This window comes from Cnephaeus nilssonii (genome assembly GCF_951640355.1).
Source record: "Cnephaeus nilssonii genome assembly, chromosome: Y".
NCBI lineage: Eukaryota > Metazoa > Chordata > Mammalia > Chiroptera > Vespertilionidae > Cnephaeus > Cnephaeus nilssonii.
This window is the reverse complement of record NC_137096.1, coordinates 6976253-6993720: the sequence shown is the minus strand read 5'-3', so window position 1 is coordinate 6993720 and position 17468 is coordinate 6976253. Positions and strand designations below refer to the sequence as shown.

At 43.7% G+C, this 17468-nt stretch overlaps 2 pseudogenes across 2 annotated transcripts in view; one reads left to right on the top strand and one right to left on the bottom strand.

Moving 5' to 3' along the window:
* Nucleotides 1-17468, bottom strand: part of LOC307096509 (melanoma antigen preferentially expressed in tumors-like) — a 313827-nt pseudogene that overhangs the window by 136958 nt on the left and 159401 nt on the right. The gene's annotated exons all lie outside the window — the stretch shown is intronic.
* Nucleotides 5433-6001, top strand: LOC307096485 (melanoma antigen preferentially expressed in tumors-like; annotated as a pseudogene). Its single transcript has one exon. The product of its transcript is annotated as a melanoma antigen preferentially expressed in tumors-like (transcript).

The following is a 17468-nucleotide window of genomic DNA, read 5'->3' as shown; positions in this document are numbered from 1 at the left end:
AGGCGTGGTTCTTGCTCAGGAAGAAGGCATGTTCAGCTGAGACTTTGTTTCTAGGTCATTCTAAGTGGTCCCTCCTGCCTCCTTGTATCTCCTGGGCACTGGGATCTCATAGAAGCCGCCTGAACTTGAACTCCTACAATTGTCCAGATTCTGCCTGGTGCATGCAGTGTCTGTGTTATAGAGAAATACAGCCCCTAGGTGTCGCCACTTGTGCTAAAAGCCCAGGATACAAGTCTAGATTAACTTCCTAAACTCATTACAGTTTGAACCTCTTCCAGAAACTAATCAACCAGTCTGAAATTTTCTGGTGAACACCGCTGTGGTAATCTGTCACATGGTCCCTCTCCCTGGAATATGAGAGTTGTTTGGGCATCACATTGCAGGGGATAGAAAAGAGCCTGCGGAAAAGTTCTCTCTCTCTCTCTCTCTCTCTCTCTCTCTCTCTCTCTCTCTCTCTCTCTCTCTCTCTGTGTGTGTGTGTGTGTGTGTCTGCCTCTCTTAATTTCAAACGATCCAATATGTGACTCAATGCAGCATGGGATATCCCAAAAATTGGCAGATGCTTACATGTCAAATACAAATACAGCTTGAAAACTTTTGAAGGGGAAGGTGTATGTGAGCACTCTGCTTAATCCTGAGAGAGGACAATCTTCCCTCACAATCTGAGTGAGAGTTTTAGGCCCAGAAGGAGCTTTATGAAGCCAATTTCCATGGGTTGTTCCTTGGGGGTGATCAAACATTAGTTATCCATACAGACTTTGGCAGTCATGTTTAGGGTCAGAACCCTGGAACTTGTCTGGGCCTAATATGCTGCCTATGGAAGGTCGGGATGTTAAAGAGGAGGCCTATACCAAAGAAAATGCCCTTTGGGAGTAGCTCCTTGATAAGGATACATAGGTGTTTTGTCCCACATGTATTTTTCTCTGTGCCTCCAAGATTCCAAAGAGCCCACGACTCTGGCCCCTCAATGGCTTTCAGAATTGGATAAGTCACTTCTCAGGTTCCGCTGCCACACCTGTCCTCTGGCCTCTGCACAGCCCACATTTTTGCATTTAATTTTCTCAAGCCAGTTTGCTGAGCTCATCTGGTTCTTCTGGAGTAAATGCCCTTTACCTACACAGAGGGAGAGTGATTGAACCTCCTCCCTGTACTCCCCACCAGCTTGGGTTTAAGGGATGCACCATATTTTATTCTTAAACACCAGCCTTTTAAGTTCTCAAGTTTATCCAGTCAGAGCCTTTGAGTTTCCCAAGTGTGCACCTTGTCTTGGGAGATTCCCTTGGTCCCATTACAAACTTGCAGCCCCTCCCTTCTACTGATCAATCCCTACATGTGATTTTTGGCCCTATGTCCTTTGGGGAAGGCATGATACTCAAAATTTGGAAGACCAACTGTCTCTCTGTTCCTCTTTGAATGGGCACGGATGTGCAATTGAGGTAACATCAAGTGTCAGGGACTATTTGGTACTCAATACTGTTGCATTATATTCCTTTTTCTCTTGAGAGGATACCTTGTCTGCCTAATGGTGTGTTAACAATAACATTAGGGAATTTAGATGAGGTAACAACAACCCATCAAGTCTACTTCCATGTTGGTTTCATTTCCTTTTCCTTTCATGAATGGACCTAGGATTCAGTTGGAGGTGTGCAGAGTGCAAAACCCAATCAGGTTAACTGACTGGAGATCTAGTACTAAGGTTCAGCTTTCAGTTGTAAGTTTCCATTTTAGCTAGGACCTCAAAAGAAGGTGAGGGCAGACGGGGTATAATGGTTTCTGAGGAGGCTCAGGAGGGATCAGAAGCTAGAGCATGAGAGTCACTGCCCAAGTCTGAGCAGAGGGCTTCCTGCACCATGTCCACTCTGGTGAGTCAGGAGCCTAAGGTGGTCCTCCAGGACGTGCAGGCCAAGTTCCCACAGAGAATTGGCGTTTCTTTCCTTACAAATGAGCAGACTTTGCCTTTTCCTTTAGATGCAGATTAGCCGTTATCCAAAACGTTTTGATTTCTGTTTTGAGGTGTGCCATTCATAGAGGTTTACACGGCAAGTTTCCCTGCTATCTGAAAGTTGAATATTCCTAAGGAATCTATTGTAGGCCAAATTGGAAAAATTCTTTTTGTAATTTTATCGGCCAGACTGTGTGTCTGACAGTAGGTCTTAAGGGAGTTCTTTAATAAAAGCCAAGTGATGTTTAGAAAGAGAAGAAGGGAGAAAGAGAGAGAGAAACATTGATGTGTGAAACATCCATCAGCAGGCTCCTCCCACCCCCTAATGGGGTTGGGAATGGAGCCTGAAAGTTATCTTTGGGTGCAAGGGGGGATTCTCAACCAACTGAGCAGCACTGACCAGGGCTTGCAGTCTCTTTTGAGATTAGGCTTAGTTGTGACCTGTGAACCCTCTGTTGTCATGGCCTAAGTGGTCATTCTAATATTCATAGAAGGGACAAACAATAAACTGAACATCTCGCAATTAATGGTTATTTTTCTCACCTCTAGCTACCCCATGCTTTAGAAATCTTTTGTGCTGCTTTTACTCTTTCTAATTTAAATGTCTCCAAGGCCAGAAGGTATGAATTGTGTGGGTGTTCCTTAATCTACCCCATCTATTTTATTTGTTGGAGCTTAGCAAGAGGCGGTCCTGGACCAGGCACTGCTGCCTACTCCAGGTGCTTTCAGTCCTTCAGTGATAATCAGAAAGGTTTCCATAAAAGTGTGGGACCATTTATCTGGGTTCCCAGTACTCATTGCACAGCAGAATTACAGGTAGGCAGTGGGCAGATGTGGGAGGGGTCCAGTGGTCATTTCACCACTCCTTGGTGACTGGCGAGGTGCTTGTCTTGCCACCAGCCTAGGAGAGGCAGGGCTGAGTGGCTCAGCAGCCCCTAAGCAGAAAATGTGATTGGGGTAAAATGGGGACACTCCAGTTGTTGTCAGAGCAGTGACTTTTGCCTTCAGCTGGTTCCTCTGAAGGGAGAAGGATCAGGTTGCTCATGCTCAGCCTGAGAAAATGCCTTGCTCCCAGCCATTTCCCAGGATCTCTTTAAGAGCCACTTCATCAGGATGAACAGCCAGGCTCCATGCAGACTTCTTGAACTGACATGCCAGAGCTTGCTGAGGGTTGAAGCCTCGGCGATTGCTGCTGTGGAGTGGCTGCCTATGGACCTCTTCCCACCTCTGTTCACAGCTGCCTTGGCCGGGAAGCACAGCAAAGTCCTGAAGGCCATGGTGAAGGCTTGGCCCTTCTCCTGCCTCCCTCTGGGGGCTCTGATGAACCATCTGCAGCCTTACCATGATATCTTCAGACTGTGCTAGATGGGCTCCATGCCCTGCTTTCCCAGGAGACTCGACCCAGGTGAGGGAGATTCAGTAGCCTGGTTGGGCCCTGGGGATGTGAGCAGTTACATCTGGGATATGGGAGAGTGCATGGCCAAAGGGAGCGCTCAGGGAGGCCTTGGAGCCACTGCTGGGGTGACTCTGGAACAGGCTTCACATATATAGGGCTGATGAAGATTCAGAAGGTGACTGAATGGACATGAGTCTACCCTTCCTGGTGGCACCTAAAGGTACCAGAAAATGGGACCACGAAGGATCCCAGTAGTGCAAGTAGCAGCTGATTTTTGGGGTATGGAGTAAAAGTCCCGTCAGGTGTCTGATTCAGGTGCCCAAATTCCTAGACTGAAGGCCATAGTCTCATTCCCTGTTATCTTAATTCACCCCAGGCTACATCCTATTTTCTCTGCAGAAGATGGAAAATGCAGATGCTCAATTTACAGAGGGGAGCTCATCAGGATTTCTGGATCGTGTGGTCTGGAACCAGAGCTGATGTGTGCTCACTGCTGGAGCCTGATGCCCCACGAGGAAGAGGGGAAAGGTGGACAGCTTAAGGGCGGCGCCAAATCCAGCCTTGGCCCCCATGGAGGTGTTAGTATACCTTCGCCTTAAGAAAGGTGTCCTTGATGAATACCTCAGCTACCTTATTAAGAAAGTCAGCGAAAGGAGAGGTTTGCTGCACCTTTGTTGTAAGAAGCTGAAGGTTTTTGCCATGTAGAAGGTAAACATTTACATCCTGGATATGGTGCAGCTCGACTCTGTCCAGGATTTGCAGGTAAATTATACCTGGAAGCTGTACACTCTGAGGAAGTTTGCTCCTTACCTTGGCCAGATGGTCAATCTGCGTCAGTTCCTCCTCTCCCACGTCTTTACGTCTTCTCACACCACCTTGGAGCAGGAGAAGTGTGTTAAACTGGTCACCTCTCAGTTCCTCAGCCTGTTCTGCCTCTAGGAGCTCTATTTGGATGATGTCTCCTTCCTCAAAGGCCACCTAGACCAGAACCTCAGGTGAGGTTGGTGAGGTTTCTCTGAAGACCAGCGCGAGCCACTTCTCATTTCAGTCCACAGTGATGGGACCTCCTATGTGCTGTCCATCGTCAGTGCTAGAGATCCTGAGACACTAGAAGATCCACACAGTCAATGTCTTGTTCACTGCTCTGTCCCCTTGCATGTTGACTAAGGTAGGATGTATGAACTAAGAAAGATGCTATTGAAGAGACTCCTTGCTAGGAATGGAAGTAATGGGGGATTCGGGCCAGTGATGGTAGCATGGGAATACTTCTAAGAAGTGTCTAAAGGAATATTATGCAATAGAACCACGTGAGGATGGCAGTGAAGAGAGGAAAGCCCATCACGGGTGAGGTTTCAGGGGTTAAGGTTCCCACTTAGCGATTTGGTGATGGCAGCCTTTCAATCCAAACCTGCCTCGAATCACCTGTCTGCCAAGGTTTGCCAAAGGTTCCTGCTAAGGGAATGCCTGCTAAATGCAGGATTCTGGAGGGAAGAATCATGAAAAGGGATAGGTAGTTTGTAGACGATGCAGTGATCTAAGTTCTTGCTTGGTAGCAGCCCCCACTGGATGTTGCTCAACCTTGTCCAAATTAGCCATTTTTGCAATTATGCCAGTAGCTTCATGGGCTAAGAGATGAGGGAGATAGGATTCCAGGCTGTGGATGGAAGGAAGCCCAAATTGAAGGCATTTCGGGTCATGTCTCCAATACTAAAGTGCACTGGTTGCTTCCTGCTTGAGACATTGGGTTAGGCTTCTTTCTGAGCTCCCCCCAACTTTACCTCCCATCATTCATGCTCACAACACCTGTATGTATGAGGGTGGGGTGTATGATGTGCTCTCTAACCCACATAACAGATGAACAAATGGAGTATGTGAGGTTTCATCCAGTTGAATCCATCTCAGAGCAGATAAGGGATGGAGATAGGATTTCACTCAAATTTGCACTGACTTGAATGACTCTTTTCACTGTGCAACATCCGGGGTTGATCATTATCTGGAAAACATTAGGCTTTGGTGAAATGGGCTTTACCTTAAGGCCTGGTCATCCTCACCATGCTCTGCCCCCCAGGTCCATCCCCCTCACCTAACTGCTCTATGACTCCCAACTGCCTGAAGCCCCCTTTGGAGACTCTGTCCATCACTAACTGCCTGCTTTTAGGAAGTGACTTTAGACATCTCTACCATCACCTGAACATCAGCCAGTTGCAAGTTCTGAATTTAAGGAGGCTCAACCTGACCAACCTCAGTTCTGGGCCCCTCCTATTTCTCTAAGAGAGAGAACCTCCCCCACCCTGCAGAACCTGGACCTGGATGAGTGTGGGATCATGGAGCCCAAGTTCATGGACCTCCTGCCTGCCCTGAGCCACTGCTCTCAGCTCATGACCCTAAGCTTCAGTGAAAATGCCATCTCCATGACCATCCTGGAGGACCTGCTTCACCACACCATCAGGCTGAGCAAGCTGAATTGTGTGCTGTACCACGCCCCCCTGGAGAGTTACGAGGAAAGGAGCAGTACCATCCACCTGGGCCGACTTGCTCAGGTGCATGCCGAGCTGAAGCATATGCTCCAGGAGTTGGGGCGGCCTGGTATGTTCTGGTACTGTGCTTACCCCTGTCCTCACTGTAACTGTAGAACCTTCTATAACCCAAACCCCATTCTGTGACCCCGATACATGTCTGTCTAGCTGGGTGCACATCTCATAGGCATTACTCTGGGCTCTTGGACATTGAAGCCCAGACATAAGTGTATCTTAACCTTTTGCACTCGGATGTCGATTGTGACTCGACACGGTTAGCATCAGTAGCAGCTCGTAGGTCGAGACACACTCGACAAGTAGTTTCACCGCGGGGGGAAGGGGAATTTTTGTCTATTTTTCCAGTATCTTTTCCTGTTTTCATTAGCATGAAAGGACAAGTAAAATGTAAATGCCGTCTCAACTGATGCCAAAAAATAAAAAATGAAAAACCGATAACGCATGTGAAATTTATTAGGAAACTAGTACATGATCTTGTTGGAGAATTCAGAGATGGTACTCTAACTTCCAGGGGTAGATTATTATCCACTAACTTAGAGCAACATTTAGATGGAAAGCTCCATATAATCACACCTCACCTTAACAAAAAACACAAAGATTGTGTTGTTTGTTCTAACAGAAAAATCAAAGGAGGATGAAGAGAGACGATTTATATTTGCAAAACATGTGAATGTAAACCAGGTCTTCATGTGAGTGAATATTTCAAAAAATATCACACCATGAAAAATTTTAGAGATTAAAATTACTCTTAGAATGTAACAATAATTTGAAATATAAAAAAATCCAAATAAATAAGTTTGTATGAAAAGAAACTCAGTTTTTTATTCTACTGTCTTGCTTTGTAAAATCTGGGGTATTTAAAAAATTTAATCCCGAGTAGAATAAAGGAATTGAGAAAAAACCAAGCGAGTGCAAATGGTTAAAGGAACGCAGTAGCCAGTTTCAGACAACTACTCAGTGGTGGGGGAAATGCTGACAGGGGGACAGATGGTTTCTTTGGGGAGATGGGTCCTAAGGAGTTATAGATATGCACCTGAACCTCTAGGGGGGAGGGATTCTGGCTTGGGAGGTAGGTGCAGAATTACCTTTGCTTGAATGGTTGTTAATAAATGTCAGTAATAAAGAGAACTGAATGTGAACCATCTGGTGTCCTCTATGACATGTTAACCCGATTCTCCCATCTGCAGTTACTGGTTAAATAAGAGTGCATGAGTATCTGTGATGCACAGACACTAGGCTGGGTGAGGTTGGCTCCAGTAGATCACATCACCATTTATCCATTCCGGTTTGGTGGTTCTTTCTGGGGCACTAGTACCTCCTCCCTTACCTCTGTTACTGTTCAGTGGTTAAGCCCACAGAAGGTGCATCCACAGGGACTGGAACAAGTGGCTTCCCATGATCACCACAGAACTACAACTTCCTAGCGGCCATGGACTCAAACACTCCTCCCCACTGGGAGCCTACGTCACTGGCCTTTGACTACTCCATGGTAGAGCTCCCCTATGCAAAAGTCAGACCCCAGTACGGAAAGGGACATCATCCTGCCACCTAGTCAGAGGCCTGAACTCACAAATCCACACCTGTCATCCCCCTGGATCCAGTCCCTGCTTGCAGTCCAATACTTGTAGCCAGTAAAAACAGTTACATTCCTTTCAGCACAATATTAACCTGGCATAAACCTCTGCTTAGTATCTGTGTCTCGTACTAAGAATATGAAACCCTTTGTGGAGGCTAGGTCATAATGTGAGAATACTCTCCCCACATGACACTCCTTCCCATCCATCTAGGAGGTGGTAAACCAACTGTGAGCCAGTGACAGCTCCTGGGTTTTGGGTCTGAAGAGTGGCCAACCCCAAGCAATCCGGAAGAGCACTTAGGTGGACACAGGTGAAGGTCACTCTGGGGCATTGGGTGTATGGAGGGCCACCCTGAGGGCCAATACAACCCAGTGAAATGGAGATGTCATACTGTGCGGTTGGATCCCATAATCAATGGACAGTCAGCTGCCCAGCAAGGAACAGGCTCCCTGCCCACATGCCACTGCATTCTGGCCCAGGGCTGTCTCATTTGGCTCACTGAGTAGCCTGCCAGCGGAACACCAGGGGAGAAGACCACACACCCAGGCCCAGGGGCAGGGCTGCATTTGTGATTCTAGTCTCCCAGAAGGTGAGGGATTTGGTCCTGCTTTTTCTCCTTCTACTGCCTCTCATTCAGTGCCAGCCACTCATGTGCTTGCTGCCCTCTGCTGGATGTAAGCAGCTTCCTAGCTTGACACACACAGCACCTGGCCCTTCTTTCTTTTTATTGTCTTACTTTATATTCTTCTTCCTTCCCCTCATCTAGTTTGGGCCCATCAGCTTGGAAGCATATATTTCCATTTCTTAAGTACATTTCTTATTAATTTCAGAGAGGAAGGGAGAAAGAGAGATGGATAGAAACCTCAATAATGAGAGAAAATCATTGGTTGGCTGTCTCTTGTATATCCCCCCAACACTGTGTCAAGGCTTAAACTCAGGAGCCTGCCCCAACTGACAAGTGAACTACATCTTCTTGGATCATAAGTCTACTGACCTGCAACAGCCAGGCACACTCTGATACTTCTAGTGGGAGGAATTGACCATCAGCATCCATTCTCAATCTAAAGAATGCTAAGATATCTTTTGCTTTGAAAGATATGAATGAAATTTGAGGTGTATCTCTTCATTCAATGTCACTGTTTTCACACAAATAATGGTTTCATATTTATATTTTTAAATTAAAAATATGTGTTACTGAGTTTCTCCACCTTTCCTTATTTATTGAATTTACTATAGCCCGGTGCACACATCCATGCACCAGTGAGGTCCCTCGAACCTGGCTTGCTGGATCGGGCCCAAACTGGCTCTCTGACATCCCCCGATGGTTCACAGATCACTAGGGGGCACAGGCCAGGCCAAAGGACCCACCAGTGCAAGATCAGGGCTGCGGTGAGAAGTGGGAGGTTGGCCAGCCAGGGAGGGATGGCAGGAGGGTTCCAGGTCTTGTCCGGCCCATCTTGCTCAGTCCCAATCAGCCAGACCCCAGAAGCAAGCTTAACTACCAGATGGAGCGTCTGCCCCGTGGTGGTCAGTGCATGTCATAGCGACTGGTCTATGGGTCGACTGTCTGCTCCCTGGCGGTCAGTGCATGTCATAATGAGCAATTGAGATGCCTTAGCATATGATTAGTGTATTACACTTTGATTTTTTGAACAGCTAACTGGATGACCAGACAGCATATCAGGCTTCTATTATATAGTATGGAAGCTACACTGCTTAATATGATTATACTAGAAGCCCGGTGCACGAAATTCGTGCACGGCAGGGGGTTGTCCCTCAGCCCAGCCTGCACCCTCTCCAATCTGGGACTCCTGGAGGGATGTCCGACTGCCCGTTTAGGCCCGATCCCCCGGTAGGATTGGGCCTAAACGGGCAGTCAGACATCCCTCTCACAATCCAGGACTGCTGGCTCCCAACTGCTTGCCTGCCTGCCTTCCTGATTGCCCCTAACTGCTTCTGCCTGCCAGCCTGATCACCCCCTAACCACTCCGCTGCCAGCCTGGTTGATGCTTAACTGCTCCCCTGCCAGCCTGTTTGCCCCCAACTTCCCTCCTGTGCCAGCCTGGTCACCCCTAACTGCCCTCTCCTGCAGGGTTGATCACCTCCAACTGCCCTCCCTTGCAAGCCTGGTCCCTCTCAACTGCCCTCCCTTGTAGGCCTGGTCCCTCACAACTGCCCTCCCTTGCAGGCCAGGTGCCTCACAACTGCCCTCCCCTGCTGGCCATCTTGTGGTGGCCATCTTGTGTCCACATGGGGGCAGGATCTTTGACCACATGGGGGCAGCTATATTGTGTGTTGCAGTGATGATCAATCTGTATATTACTCTTTTATTAGATAGGATAGAGGCCTGGTGCATGGGTGGGGGCCAGCTGGTTTGCCCTGAAGGGTGTCCCGGATCAGGTGGGGGTTCCCTTGGGGTGTGGGGCAGCCTGAGTGAGGGGCCTGTAGTGGTTTGCAGGCCAGCCACGCCCCCTGGCAACCCAAGGGGAGTCCCTGTTATCTGGAATTTATTTTCCTTCTACAATTGAAACTTTGTAGCCTGGAGTGGAGCCAAGCCTGGGGCTCCGGCAGCCATTTCTGAGGCAGTTAATTCACCTTCTACAATTGAAACTTTGTAGCCTTAAGCGGGTGAGCCCGGCCAGGGTGTGCGGAAAGCTTTGCTTCCCCTGTTGCCGCCGGCAACCGTGGCCTGCTCTCTCAAGCTCCATTCTGCCGCCATTTGTTTGAATTTGTTTACCTTCTATAATTGAAACTTTGTAGCTTGAGTGGAGGCTTAGGCCTGCAATGGCTATGGAAAGCTTGGCTTCCTCTGTTACCTGGGAAACCTTGCTCTCTGTGGCTGTAGCCATCTTGGATTGGGGTTAATTTGCATACTCGCCCTGATTGGCTGGCAGGCGAGGCTTGGCTGGTGGGCGTGGCTTTATGTAGCAGAGTGATGGTTAATTTGCATATTACCATTTTATTAGAGAGGGTAGGCTTCATGTATATAACTCTATCATATTTCATCTGCATATTTCATTATGTGTTCACCTGACTGAGTCAAGTCTCCTTCAATTCCTATATTTTGAAACATTACCTAAGTGTTCTGCACCTGAGGGACGTCCTTTTGCTTCTCTACTTCCTCCTCTTCCACCTCTCAGACTTCTTACATCACTTCTGTTTCTTGATGGAAGTCCACTCCAACTTTGAAAAGATGGTTTCTTGGCATAGTCTACTTTGTTTTTTCCATCCACAGACTAAAATGAGTATACAAATAATATCAATACTACAAAACATTTAAACTGAACAAATGAACAACTGCTTGAAACCTACAAATTACTGCAACTAAAATCAAGTTCTACCTCAAATTCTTCTCGACATAAGCATTTTCTTAAAAAATGACAGAGTTATTTTTTCATGGTAAGTTTATGAAAAATGTCATTACTAACAACCTCCCATTAAGGCATGCAACACAGATTTTATTAACCATATATGTTGGTTAATAAAAATCCTCCAAAGGCCTCTAGTAATAAGGACTAAAATATCTCATATTCCAGGAGAAATCATAGAAACTTCTATCTAGTTTTATAATAGACTTTTTATTTGTTTTCTGGAGAGAGAGGAAAGGGGAGGGATAGAGAGATTGAAACATCGATGATAGAGAAACCTTCTGATCAGTTGCCTCCTGAAATGTTCCATACTGGTGATACAGCCTTCTCCCCTGGCATATGTCCTCCCTGGCAATGGAAGAGGGGACATCTTGGTTCATGGCTCAATGCTCAACCATTGTGCAACACTAACTGGACAACATGGATTCCTTTTTAGAATGTGTATGTTACTTCATTTATGTGTTGCCAACTTTTATTTCATTTTTTCAGTGCACCCAGCTTACCTAAACTGTTTTGTTTTTTAAACAAATAATTCAATCATTCATTCAAAATGATTAGGCACTTAATTCCCAGTCTTTCTTACTTTTACTATTTCTTCAGTTAAAATGACAGAAATAAAAATTCCCAGTATGACTATATGTACATATTTCTGTATGTACATATTTCTAATCTGTTTATCCATTCTATTTTTCAATAGGACTCTTGCACTATTTTTGGTATTTTTACCTTACTAAGCCGTTTTCACTCAAATGTGTTCCTAAGAAAGTAACCCATCTTGAAGGGGAGAGCTGCTGTGACTAGGAGCCAGCCTCACCACCACCCATATGGCCCTCAGACCTTACCCAGGTACCTAGAACAACTCGGGCCAAAAACCTGCTATCATGGCTGCAGACCCTCAGACACCAGGACTCCAGCTGCCCACTGGCTACCTCCTGTGAGTCTTGGAGTGCATGAATGTCCCGCTGACACAACTCCATGGCCACAGGCCACAAAATTCTGGACCTGGGCTCTCCAGTGACAGCAAAAATGGGAATAAAAAGAAACAACACACAAAGTAAAGAAAAAAGAAATTGGCAGAAGAGGAAATAAATGAAACCGAGACATGCAGTATGTCACAAGAGGAATTTAGAATAAGGGTCATATGGGATGATTTAGAAATCCACAACTTATGTAAGAACAAAGGGGAAGTCAAAAATTATAACAGCTACAACTAAAAAATAAATAAATAAATAAATAAATAAATAAATAAATAAATAAATAAAAAACATGATGGAAGTTTTCAACAGTAGCCTAGAAGAACAGAGGACCAAATTGGTGAGTTAGAAAACAGGGCAGACAAACACATCCTGAACAACACAATCTGAATAACAACTTGAGAAAAAAATTAGAAATCAGGAGGTGATCCTAGGAAGCTTTGAGGCAACATGAAAGGAAGTAACTTACATATAATGGAGGTGTCAGAAGGACAAGAAGAGGAACACAAACTAGGAAACCTATTAGAAGAAATAATGACGAACCCTAACACTTGTTTGGCTCAGTGGTTGGAGGGACAGCCTGCGGACTGAAGGGTCCCAGGTTCGAATATGGTCAAGGGAATCTCCCTTGGTTGCAGGCACATTCCCGGCAGGAAGTATGCAGCAGGCAGCTGATTGATGTTTCTCTCTCATCAATATTTCACACTCTCTCTCCCTCTCCCTTCCTCTCTTTAAAAAAATCAATAAGTTATATTTTAAAAAAAGAAGAAATAATGACAGAAAACTTCCATAATCTGGGAAAGAAAACATTCACACAAGCACAGAGAGTCCCAAACAAGATAATTCAAAAACACCTATACCAAGACATGCTGTCATTATAATGGCAAATGTTAACTACATAGAATCTTAAGGCTGAAAAGAGTTACCTACAAAGTAACACTCAGGAGATTATCAAATGATTTCTCAACAGAAACACATCAGGCTAGAAGGGAATGGGAGGAAATATGCAAAGTGGTGCAAAAGAAGGGACTGAATCCAAGATCACTCTGTCCAGCAAAGTTATCAATTAAAATAGAAGGGGATTTCAGGAACTTCACAGACAAAACTAACAAATAAACAAAAAGGGCTAAGGGAGTTTATCACTAAGAAGACAATAATGCAAGGAATGCTAAAGGGCTTGTCATAAAAGCAGAAATAGATGGCGAGGAAGGCATAGGATACAAAAATGGCTACAAACACGTCCCTACCAATAATAATATTAACCATAAATGGACTAAATGCTCCATTAAGAAGACATAGAGTGGCTGAAATGATAAGAAATTATGGCGCACATATATGTTGTTTAGAAGAAACGCATGATGCTACCAGGTACTCAGAAAGACTGAAAGTGGAAAGATGGAAATGTATTTTTCAAGAAAAGGGAAATGAAAAAAATAAAAAAGCTAGGGTAGCAATACTTATATCGCACAAAATAAACCTTAAATTTAAGGCCATAAAAAGCGATAAGGAAGGCCACTTCATATTACTAAAGGGATCAAGACTACAAGATAATATAACTCTGATAAACATATATGCACCCAATGCAGGAGCACCAAATACGTAAAAAAACAAACAAAAAAACACTTCTGGAAAATATCAAGGGAGAGATCAACAGCAATAAAATCATAGTAGGGGACTTTAATACCCCATTGATATCACTGGATAAATCCTCTAGAAAAAAGAAAATCAGCAATCCTAAACAACTCACTAGGTCAAATAGACTTAATCAACACCTTCATAATCAACAACTTCATAACAAAGCTACAGAATGTACATTCCACTTAAGTGCACATGGGACATTTTCAAAGATAGACCACTTGAGACAGAAATAAAGTCTCTTCAAATTCAACAAGATGGAATTCATAGCAAGCATCTTCTCAGATCACAATGGCATATTAGATATAAACTACAATAAAAATAACAAAAATTCAAATATTTGCAGGCTAAACAGTATGTTATTAAACAATGTTTGTGTTATCAAAGAGATCAAAGAAGAGATTGAAAACACCCTAGAATCAAATAACAATCAAAACACAACAATCCAAAACCAATGTGATGCACTGAAAGTAGTCCTGAGAGGGAAGTTCACAGCCTACCTCAAAAAACAAGAATAAGTGGTAGTAAATTATCTAACTCTACAACTTAAAGGATTAGAAAGAGAACAACAAGAAATCCCAGAATGAACAGAAGGAAGGAAATAGAAAAGATCACAGCATGAATAAATCACATGGAGACAAAAAAGAAACAACCAAACAAACAAACAAAACAGTAAAGAAGAGAAAAAGCATCACTACTACTTATAAATACAACCAAGAGCTGGCTCTTTGAAAGGATAAACAAGATTGATGAACTGTTATTGAGGCTCACCAAGAAGCAAAGAGAGAGGACCCAAATAAACAAAATCAGAAATGAAAGAGGCAAAATAACAAAAGACTCCACAGAAATAAAAAAGGGTTATAAAAACATAGGATTGAACAACTCTATTCCAACAAACTGGTCAACCTAGAACAAATGGATATATTCCTAAAAAAATACAACCTTCCAACACTCAATCAGGAAGAATAAAAGGAATCTGAATAGGCCACTAAATATGGAAGATATTGAAACAGTTATTGAAAACCTTCCAGAAAAAATAAAAAATAAAAAATAAAAGCAAGCCCTGGGCTAGACAGCTTCACAGAGGAGTTTTACTAAACATTCAAAGAAAAACTGAAACCTGTCCTCCTCAGACTGTTTCAAAGAAATTCAAGAGGAAGGAACACTTCAAAGCGCTTTCTATGAATCCAGCATTACCATAATCCCAAAAGCAGATAAAGACACTAAAAGAAAGAGAATTACAAGCCAATATATCTCTCATGAACATACATGCTAAAATCCTCAACAAAATTCTAGCAAATCTGAACCAGCCTTACATTAGAAAGATAATACACCATGACCAATTGGATTTATTCCAGGGATACAAGGATGGTACAAGATCCCCAAGTCAATTAAAGTGATGCATCACATAAACAATTTGAGATATAAAAAATCACACAGTCACATTAATTGATTCAGAAAAAGCATTTGACAAAACCCAACACACTTTTTTTTGGTAAAAATTCTGAGCAAACGGAATAAAGGTATCACACCTCTACATAATAAAAGCCTTATATGACAAACCTACAGCCAACACCATACTCAATGGGCAAAAACAGAAACCATCTCCCCTAAAAACAGGAACAAAGCACGAATGTCCACTCTCACCACTTCTTGAAACAGTACTGGAAGTGGTAGCCACAGCAATAAGACAAAAATAAGTAATAAGTGTCATTCCAAATGGATAAAAAGTAAAACTGTCATTATTCAAGGATGACATGATATTGTACATAGAAATCCCTAAAGACTCCATAAAAAACTACTAGACTTAATAAATGAATTTGGCAAAATAGCAGGATGCAAAATTAACACCCAGAATTCTATGGATTTTGATACACCAATAATGAACTCACAAAAAGAAATTAAACAAACAAAGAACAAACATACAATAATCCCATTTACCATTGCAACAAAGAAATTAAGATACCCAGGAATAAACGTAACTAAAGAGGTAAAAGACCTATACTTGGATAACTACAGGACATTGAAAAAAGAGAGAGGAAGACAAACAAATGCAAGAATATACCATGTTCATGTATTGGTAGAATCAACACCACTAAAATTGCCATATTATCCAAAGTAATCAACAGATTTACAGCAATGCCCATTAAAATACTAAAGGCATATTTCACAGACATAGAACAAAGTCTCCAAAAGTTAATCCTAATATATAAAAAGCCAAGGGCTGCCACAACCGAAACAAACAGACAGACTACTGAACAGCAGACTGCATGGGGCGACCAGGCCAGCGGGAGTGTTAGTGAGGGACAACCAAACGACTGAACAGCAGGCTGCAAGGAGTGATCAGGCCAGCAGGGGGGATAATGAGGGATGACCAACAACTGAACAGCAGGCTGTGGGGGGCAATCAGACCAGTTATGGGGGGGGGGGGGCAGTTGGGAGCGACTAGGCCAGCAGGTGCAGTACTGAGGGGTGTCTAGATAAGTAGAGGGGGGTTTTGGGGGGTGACCAGGATGGCTGGGGGAGCAGTAAGGGGTGGCCAGGCCTGTGGTGGTGGGCAATTGGGGGCGACCAGGAAAGCGGAGGCGGGGGCAATTAGGGGCAACCAGGCTAGCAGGGTAGACAGTTACGGGTGATCAGCCTGGCAGGCAGAGGAGGTTAGGGTTGATCAGGCAGGAAGGGGGTCAGTTAGGGACAATCAGGCAGGCAGGCAGGTGAGCAGTTAGGAACCAGAGGTCCCAGATTATGTTAGGGTTGTCTGATTGCCGGTTTAGGTCTGATCCCCGCAAAGGGTCCCGGATTAGAGAGGATGCAGCCTTGGCTGAGGAGGTACTCCCCCCGCCTGTGCATGAATTTCATGCACCAGGTCTCTAGTATGAAATTAAAAAAGACCCAGAATACCCACATTATGAGAAAGAACAAAGTTGGCGGATCACAATACCAGCTATCAAGCTATATTACAAAGCCATTGTTCTCAAGCTGGCTGGTACTGGTGCAAGAACAGACATATATATTAATTGAACAGAACTGAGAATCCAAAATACACCCAAGCCATTATGCTCAATTAATATTTGACAAAGATGGCAAGAGCATAAAGTTGAGTCAAGACTGTTTCTTCAATAAATGGTGTTGGAGAAATTGGACAGATACATGCAAAATAATGAAACTAGACCACCAACTTAAACCATACAGGAAAATAAATTCAAAAAGAAAAAAGGCCTTAAACATAAAATGGGAACCATAAAAATCTTAGAAGCATCTAAAAGCAGCAAAATATCAGACATATTTCATAGAAGTTCTTTACTGATGCAACTCCTATGGCAATGGAAACTAAGGAGGAAATAAACACATGGGACTACATCAAAATAAAAAAACAAACAAACAAAAATTCTCTGCCAAGAAGAAGAAACCATCAACAACACCAACAAAAAACAAACAAAAAACAGGAAAGCTTACTGCATGGGAGAAAGTATTTGCCAATGTTATATCTGGTAATGCCTAATCTCCAAAATTTATAGGGAACTCACCCATCTAATAAAAGGATGAAAAACAATCCAATAAAAAATGGGCATAGAACTTGAGTAGACTCTTTTCTAAAGTGGACATATAGAAGGCCAAGAGACATATTAAATCATGCTCAAAGTCACTAATCTCTGAAGACATGCAAATCAAAATGACAATGAGATACCATCTCACAGCTGTCAGAATGGTTACCATCAACAAATCAACAAACAACAAGTGCTGGTGAATACGTGGAGACAAAGGAATCCTCTTGCACTGTTGGTGGGAATGCAGACTGGTGCAAACACTGTGGAAAACAGTATGGAGTTCCCTCAGAAAAATTATGAAGGGAATTCCCATCTGATCCAGTATTCGACCTACTAGAGATATATACCAAGCAAAGAGAAACATCAATCCTAAATGACTCACTAGATCAGATAGACTTAACTGACATCTTCAGAACATTTCACCCTAAAGCCACAGAATATACATTCTTCCAAGTGCCCATGGGACATTTTAAAAAATAGACCACATATTGGGT